This window comes from Papaver somniferum, chromosome 5, assembly GCF_003573695.1.
Source record: "Papaver somniferum cultivar HN1 chromosome 5, ASM357369v1, whole genome shotgun sequence".
NCBI lineage: Eukaryota > Viridiplantae > Streptophyta > Magnoliopsida > Ranunculales > Papaveraceae > Papaver > Papaver somniferum.
The window spans coordinates 183,177,495-183,186,767 of NC_039362.1; the positions used below are offsets into that span (position 1 = coordinate 183,177,495).

The following is a 9,273-nucleotide window of genomic DNA, read 5'->3' on the forward strand; positions in this document are numbered from 1 at the left end:
GCTGGAGGCAACAAGACAAATCATCGAGCGAGACCTTTTCCCGCGTCATTAAGAATGAAGGAAGCCGATGAGCTGAATGTAAGAACGCGATAGCAAACAACGGTTAAAAATATATATATATATAAATATATATATATATATATATATATATATATATATATATATATATTATTTATACAATAATAAATAAATATATATATATATATATATAATTTGTGATATCTTTCTCAAAACAAAAAGAGGTTGCGGAACGTTAATGACGTCCGATAGACTGATAAAAGGTTGCGGAACGTTAATCACGCCCGATCGACTGAAAAAAGGTTGTGGAAAATCTAATGGCGCCCGATCGACTGACAAAAGGCTGCGGAACGTTAATGACGTACGATCGGCTGATAAAAAGTTGCGGAACGTTAATGACGTCCGATCGACTGACAAAAGGTTGCGGGAAATCCAATGGCGCCCGATCGATTGACAAAAGGTTGCGGAACGTTAATGACGTCCGATCGACCGACAAAAGGTTGCGGGAAAGCTAATGGCGCTACTAGCAAAAGGTCTCTGAACGTTATTAACGTCCGATCGACTGAAAAAAGGTTGCATGAATGCCAAGGGCACCAGATCGACCGACAAAAGATTACAGAATGTCAATGACGATTCGACCGATTCACTAAAAGTATCGGGAACGCCAATGGCACCCGCTCAACTGAAAAATAACGATTCGACCAGCAGACAAAAGGAGAGCAAAAGGCATAGGCGCATTCATATTATGCCCCGCTCTCCCAGTTCCCTGTTGAGAATAAACATAGGAGGGAATAGGCGCGTTCCACATACACCCCGCCCCTTCCCCTAGTTAAAAAGAAGGGGGGGAGTAGGCGCGTTCCACATACACGATGCCCATCCCCCAATTCCCTGTCGAGAAAAAACAGAGGGGGGAGTAGGAGCGTTCCACATACACCCCGCCCCCTCCCCTAGTTAAAAAAAAGGGGGAGTAGGAGCGTTTCACATACACCCTTCCCACCCCCCAATTTTCTGTCGAGAAAAAACAAAGGGGGGAGCAGGCGCGTTCTACACACACCCCGCCCTCTCAGTTCCCTGTTGAGAATAAACAGAGGGGGGAGTAGGCGCGTTGCACATACACCTCGCCCCCTTCCAGTCCCCTATTGAAATTAAAAAAAAGGGGAGTAGGTGTGTCTAACATATATCCCGCCCTCCTAACAAAAAAATAAAATAAAATAATAATAATAATAATAATGTGGAAAACAAGACAGGGATTCTCTACAATGACATTGTATACCAATTGAAAGGGATGTAGCGCAGCTTGGTAGCGCGTTTGTTTTGGGTTTAAAATGTCACGGGTTCAAATCCTGTCATCCCTACCTATTACTTTTCCCACGGACAGTAATTGAGATCGATCATAATTTTACATACATTATGATACTATAGACATGCAAAGTTTATTGGGCCTACAAAAATAATACTTTTTAATGGTCTTATCTATTGCGATAAGAAGGCGCTCTTAGTTCAGTTCGGTAGAACGTAGGTCTCCAAAACCCGATGTCGTAGGTTCAAATCCTACAGAGCGTGATTCTGTTCTCGAATTACAATGAAATAACTTCACCAACTTAAACAGAAACCATGTCATTCGTTGTTCTAATGTTATAGGAGGGAAATTTCGACATAACATAGTGCGAGATGTAGTTATGGACGTTTGTTATAAATTTGGAGTGGATGCAAGGAAAGAAGTGGACTTGAATTTCCTGTCCGATGGCAATAACATTCGACCGGCTGATATACTAGTGTATAATTGGGAAAATGGACGTGACACTTTCTTCGATGTTACCGGGATCTCCCCTTTTACAGGTGATGGGCTTCGAGGTTTTTTTCCGGGACGCGCTATTGCTGCTGCTACTCGGCGTAAGAATACCAAGTATCTTGATAAATGCTTATCTCATGGGAATAATTTTACAGTTCTTGCCTTCTCGACATTATGAGAGTTTGGAGATGATTTTATAGTATTGTTAAACATATTGAGGAATTTCTTGGACAACTATGATGCAAATTATAAGGTGGGGAATTCTCTCTTTCATAGGATAGGTTTAGCTATTCAGAAAGGTGTTGGAGCGCAGATTGTTGCTAGGCTCCCTACCCTTTCTAACAACTTAGTGTAAATTCCTTTGTGATAATAATTGGAATAACTACCATAATAATAAAAAACCTTTTTTTGTTGTTAACATCACAAATATGCGGACAAATGCTCGTCTCATGGATACGGCTTTAGTGTTTTAGCTTTCACAACTTTGGGTGAATTAGGTGATGATTTTGTTGTCTTGTTGAAACCATTGAAGAATTATATGGACAGTCGTGTATTCTTCAAGGTACACCTGGTCTTAGACCCCACTTCCAAACTGCGCTGATCAATACATTAGTATATGTGGTTTATCCCCTTCATCTTTCAACATTAACGACGGTGCCCCACAACCTATGCATTTATTGGCAACTAGTTAATATGATGCTATCATGAAGGCCATACCATCTACTTTTGTAATGTCTGAGCGTGACACCATCTTGTGGAAATGTAATAAGAAACCCCATGCCCAAAATTATCTAAAGGCAATTCCAATCCAAGGACTTAATCAGTCCTTAGGGTCGCGACAATTCAGGTCAGTGCTGCAATATCGCTTGGGAATACCTTTATTTTCCGAAGATAGCACTTGCTCATGTTTTAAACGTCTCATGGACCGGTTCGGTGACCATGCTATTCATTATGCGAGTGAAGTGGGGTTAAAGTACCGCCATGACTTAGTACGAGATCTCTTTGTTGAGCTGTGTTATAAAGCCGGAGTAGCTGCAAGAAAGGAGGCTTCAATGAGTCTTACATCGGATAGGAGTACCCTCTCAAACCAGCAGACCTCATGATATATAACTGGGAGAATGGACGTGACATTTTTTTTAACGTCACCGGGGTTTCACCATTTTCCAAGGGTGGAAACCGTGCCTTTACGCCGGGTCCTGCCATCTCGGCCGCGATTACCCGCAAGCGCAACAAATATGTTGACCTATGTTCGTCTCTTGGATACGGTTTCGGCGTTCTAGCATTCACGACATTGGGGGAGTTGAGTGATGACATTACAGCTCTCTTGAAAAGATTAAAGAACTGCATGACAAGTCATGATGTCAATAATAATTTGGGCAGTTTTCTTTTTCACAGGTTAGGTATCATTATTCAAAAAGACATTGGGGCGCAACTTGTTGCGCGTCTCCCAACCAAATACTTGTAAATTTGTAAATATTCTCGTTTTTTTTTTAATAAAAGCCTTCGTGGCCCCTTTTCATAATAATAATAATAAGAGGGGTGGGGGGTGGGGATAGGCGCGTCGTCCGTCATTCATCATTTTATAGTAACACACGACAATGGTCAACGCTTGCACCTACGGACTGCACCATAAAAAGCGTTTTCTCACGCTAATCAACAGCAGTAGCCAATATATAATCGGCCTCATTAGTCAATCCAGCGAGCCCCTTCATTTTGCTGGGAACCTTTGATTTGCGAGTAGCAGCTAGCGTATCCTCTCGACCATGATAAATCATGTGCATCTTGTCCACGTGTGCTGCTTGAGAAGCCAACTCCCTCAGAAGGAGCAAGCGCTTCAATTCTCCAGGAATATCAAAAGAGCGAACAAGCGCGGAAATCGCGATAAAGAGGAAAAAACCTCTCAGAAATAGATATACGACAACCAGCTATGGCTCGAGGTTTACAAAACAAAAAATAACAAAGCAGAGTAAGAAACATGCATAATAAAAAGATTAAACTACCATCAACTCAAACAACCGTTAAAGAGTCTAAAACAAAAGAGAAACAATACAACAACCCGACTTAAAAATAGATTGGACGGAAAAGATAAAATTGTTCATAAGATAAAAAGAAAAGAGTGCATCAGATTGATTGAAGGGAAGAAAGTTCTTGTTGTGCCTGCTCAAGAGCATCTCGGGCACCCTTCTCTGCAGCTTCTGCACGAAGCACCTCATCGCTCGCCGCCCCCACCTGAGTAAGAAGCTGGTCCAGAACCTCTCTCATCTGCTTGGTCACCCTAGAGCACTTCTTCAATTATTCCTCGACTTTGGTTACCCGAGTGGTAAGTTGAACATGAGGGTCTTTACGATTCTTCACCTGCACTAACAACGCCTCTAACCAACCTATCAGAAACTTCAAGTTGGTGGCTGTCCGCACAGACGCTTCCCAGCTGCTAATCTTAGCTGAAGGAATAGGACCATCCCCCGCCTTAGCACAGCGTCCTCATATCTAACAGTACGACGCTGACCATATGGCCACTAGTACGCTCGATAATATCCTTGTACGCAGCAGCGAAAGGGAACGGAACCCAAAACCCATAAACCAGAGTATGAGTGGAAGGGTCGACCCCATCTACAACATCCTCCACCACTAAGGAGAATTGGAGCCCCGCGCCTGTATCAGTGTAGGAGACTTATGCTTGGGTATCGAGTATCTCCAGGTTCGCTTGAGATCCGTCGCCATCTTTACGTGGGAGTTTGGAGCCGATATCACTACTGGCAGTTATGCGACGACCGGCATCAGTTCCGGGGGTTTCAGGTTTGCTCCCTCCCTTGTAGTTACTACCCATAGCCTGGCAATAAAGCCAGTTGATAACAAAAACGCGAAAGAAAAAAAAAAAAAAAAAAACCTTAGACGCGACTTGGCACTGAGAGGTATTGATATCTTCATCGCGGGACACCGAAGAACCAGATGACGAGCTTGGACCGCTAGGCGTGCCTGAAAATACGAAACTGAGAAAATGATGAACAAAATCGGATGATTTATAACAAGATAAGGAGGAGAGAGGGATAAATATTCACAAACGCAAGACAAGAGTAACCTAGCTACCTTGGAAACCACCAGTATCAAACGCCACGTGGGATGAGGACCAACCAAACACCGACCGGCCAGATCCAGATGGACTCATTGACTCCAACAAAGACACAGGAATTTCACCTCGAGCACGAACGGTCTGCGCCCGAAGAGGGCAGACATATATCACTTTAAGACGTGGCGAAACCCATCCACCACCCTTGGACAATTTGATCCCCAGATTATGCAAATAATCAGCAAAAGAAGGAGCGGGACTACTAACGATGTTCTGAGGAGGCTGTGATGCGCTCCTATGGCGAGGCTGCTCATATTATAAAGGAGAAACGTTAGCAGAGGAACTAGGGCGCAGAGGGGGATATAAAAATTTGGCCGCCTCACGCTTTTCCTTGTTAGCAAGACTCTTCTCGGTCCATTCATGCTAAGGCATGTTCAAATACTCTTTCATCGTATACGGGCCTTCCACCCCACGCGAGTAGAAAGTGGAGCACCCTGGGAACATGGTCGAACCGTTCTCCCATCATCGCATGGGTCGGGTCAAAAAAAAGTGGGGAAGAAAGGAATGATTCGGCCATACCTGAGTCGCCATAGGACTCGAAAAGGGTTTGGATACATTCAGGCGGGGAGGCTTTCGACTTGAAAATTTCGTCTCTTTCTTTGGCCGAATAGGATCAAAACCCTCTGGAGGATCCCAAGAAGTCAAGACAGGTTCCAAGGAGCGGCCTTTGGTACCTGAAGGGAGACGATGCGCCATCGCTACAACATCATCAAGCTTAATCCTACCTGACGCATGCAATGCTTTAATATCCTTGTAAGACAACTCCTTAGGGGGAACTGGTTCCCGCAGCGGAAAGTTCAAATCCCGGCACCGCATCGAAAGCTGACAATTATGAGCACCCTCAGTAACTCCATAGGATCGGTCTTGAAGGGGATGTTTGAATGAGAAGTTGATTCCTCTATCAGCTAGGCGCACTGGTCCTTTGAAGACATAGCAGTTGAAACTAGCTACGATATCTGAGGCATCAGTACTTTACGGAGGAGGAAACCTTTGAGGGACTCCCTGATCGAAACCAACTTGACGAGCCGTACGGTCGGGATTGTAAGATATGGCTATGAATTTACCAGCATGGAAGCCAGGAAGATATCCAGGCAACACCGCCATTACCGAATCAAAATTCTGATTCAGACAGAAACTGGGTTGAATATAAGTCTGCGTCAAAAGGTGAAGTAAAATCCTAGTGGGCTGGACCAGATCGGCCGTCATGGTAAGGGAGCGGTCTAAAATCCTTGGCCACATCCAAGAACTGCGCTATGTCACCCTTAGGTACTTTCCCCTTTTTGCGCCGAAGAGCCATATGAGGATAGCTATACACGATCGGAACCCTTTCCATCGAACCATCATCCTTCCTGACATCTTCTTCACGATGGACCTCTAACTCGTGGGGATCGGGAGCATATGGAGGAATGTGTTCCCAAGACCATGTAAGCATGAAGCTTGCGGGGATGAAAGTCTCGATCTTATACGCCGAGCCAACCATTTGTAGATCCTGACAAAACAAGTCTAAGTGTCGGTACAAACCACCCAAGAACATGGGAGCGAGAGGGAAAGAGACCCTGCTGGACAATAACACTGCCATCAGAACCAATTCATTATTTATGGTGTCCTGAGGGCTATATTCGAACACATCCCGGAAAAGCCAAAGGAGAATGAAGGCGGCCAGTTCTGCTCGAGGATTGGATTATTTACGCTCTAAGGGAAATACCTTTCTATCCACGAGCCGGGGGGCCCAGAATCGAAGCCATAAAGGAAAAATCGCGCGCTTATGATCCTTGGTGATCCACTCGGAATCAGAGGCAATGACTGGAGTGTTGGGGCCGCGAATTGATTCGAAGGCGCTGAACGAACTGTTAAATAGATGATGAGTGCTAAAAAGTGCATATTTCTATATATTTTTCTTGGCATTTAACTCATCTTTTGTGCATTAATTCTACATTTTATCTCATATTCTGTATTTTCATTGTTTTCAAGAATAAATATTTTTCTTACTTAATTTTGCATTTTTAGGAAATAAATAAAGTCTGGATGACTTGCGGAGCGGAAAAGAGCTGAAGAGTGGTGAAAAGCCGGAAGAAATTACGCAAGGAAACCGCGAAGAACGTTGTGCACAAAACCAAGAGGCTAGGAATGGTCTTGAAGAAGAAGAATTGTCCTTAAAGAAGATATGGGATTGGCATACCCAAGGCCCAAAACCCTTACTCAAACACATCTCCACTATCCAAGCCCGTCTCGGATTTCAGCCGTCATATCGAAGCATCTCAGCATCCTACGGTCGCTCCATCATCACACATCAAACTCTGAAGCCCCCGCTTTACATCGCAACGCCCATCTCCATCTTGGGTCGCCCGTTTTGCTACATCCCTTCATCCGACGGTCGCTCCACGCTTACCTCCGTATCGCCGTTGGATCCACCTACCATCTTCACATCCGACGGATCTCCCCGGCAGCGGCGCCAAAAACTTGGTGTGAAAATGGGGTTGCACACAAAACTTGCAAGTATACAAGGCCAAGTTTTATAGTATAGGGATGAGTAGGGGTTTGTCCACAGGGACTTGTGAGTGTGATGAAGTCTTCCTAGCTAAAGTTTACAGTGAGCAAGCGCAGTAACTATGGTGACAGTGACAATGATCTAGAGTGGTAATGAAACAAAGGCAGCAGCCTAAGGCAAAGGTATTGAGCAACAGTGACAGAAAAGGAAAAAGATGCAGAACTGTGTGAAGTTACTAAGGCAATTGAATCCACCTTGTTCCCTAGCCAAACAATGTGATCCTAGGTTGAGTTGAAAATCCTATGCATACATCTAGAATGGGAGGAAAACTAATTTGCTCACTAGTTTGCCCCTAGCATTGACTGTCTTTTGACAGAACAATCAATCACAGGCACTATGAGCATCAATCTCTTCCCATTGCTCAATCAACACAGACACTAAGGCTCTAACCTAGCAATGCATCATCTAACAGTGCACTAGGCTTCATCAGAGCCTTAGTTGCAGTGAATTAGCTCATGCTAGACATGAGTATAACAACAGCTTTCATCAAATAAGCTAAATTAAGATACAACATACACACAGATTGCACACAATCAACTGTAGCTAAAATGGAATTTGGACAATGAAAATTGATTGCAAATATTGTTCACTGGCTAGCCCAGAGATGATTTCTACAACACCCATAACATCAATTTATAGTTTACAGAACCCTAAATTTCTACAAACCCTGAATTGAAAATCCCCAAATCAGCAGGATTAGGGTTTCGATAAAATTAACTCACCCTCTGATGCAAATAGACTCGACCCATGCTTGTACTTCTCCTCCTCTGCTAATCCTCTACTCGAACGCTGCTCCAATTTCCTTCTTCTCTCCACTGTGAAACCTTAGCTATGTTTGTTTTTCCCTCGAAATCTGCTTCAATCCTAAAAGCCTTCGCTTCGGATGTAGTCTTTCTGGGTTCACGGATGGATTCCCACTGTTGTGTCTTTTCAGCTACTTCAATCAAGAAGTCCCAAGACGCATCAGCAGTTTTGTCTACGAATAGACCATTACACATCGACTCAACCGTTGTTCGGGTGGACACATCTAGACCTTTATACAAAATTTGCACAAGTCTCCATTTTTCAAAACCATGATGGGGACATTGGAGCAATAATTCATTGAATCTCTCCAGGTATTTAGCTAAGGTCTCACCCTCTAATTGCACAAAGCTATTCAGACTTTGACGAATTGTCGCAGTCTTGTGATTCGGGAAAAACTTTTTGCATAAATGGCATCAATAGTTAGGAGATTAGAAGAGTTAAAACTACATAAAAATTCAAAACCTTCCACCACTACTCTCCGAGAACATGTCGCTTCGTCTGTATGTGCCGCTTGTAACGATCCCAACCATCAATTCCAAAATTTCCCCGATTTGCTTGCAGTCCAGGAATCTAGACTTGAACAGGCACATGCCATGTTTCAAAAACAAGAGCATAACCCCTATTCACATACCTACAATCCAGGATGGAGAAACCACCCTAACTTTTCATGGTCCAAAGGACCCACTCAGGGAGGACCATCTCAACCCAATCAGAGCTATCAAAACAATCAGGGATCTTAGAACAATCAAGGTTATCAATATCCTAAGAACCCTCAACAACAATCGAACTCTCAACAATCATATCCTCAACACAATACCGACAAGAGATTATCCGCCCTAGAGGAGATGTTCCAGAGTCTAGTGCAAAGTCAGAAAAGTCTTGATCAAAAGATGGGTCAAATCTGTGATTCCATAAGTGAGAGAGAAAAGGGTAAACTTCCTAGCCAACCCCAACAAAATCCAAAGAGGATATTTCAAACAGGCA

The 9,273-nt window shown here is 43.7% G+C and overlaps 1 non-coding gene across 1 annotated transcript; it reads left to right on the forward strand.

The window, feature by feature from the left end:
- Window positions 1–1,507: 1,507 nt before the first annotated feature.
- Window positions 1,508–1,581, forward strand: TRNAW-CCA. Its single transcript has one exon. It is a non-coding gene; the product is annotated as a tRNA-Trp (tRNA).
- The last annotated feature ends 7,692 nt before the right edge of the window (window positions 1,582–9,273 follow it).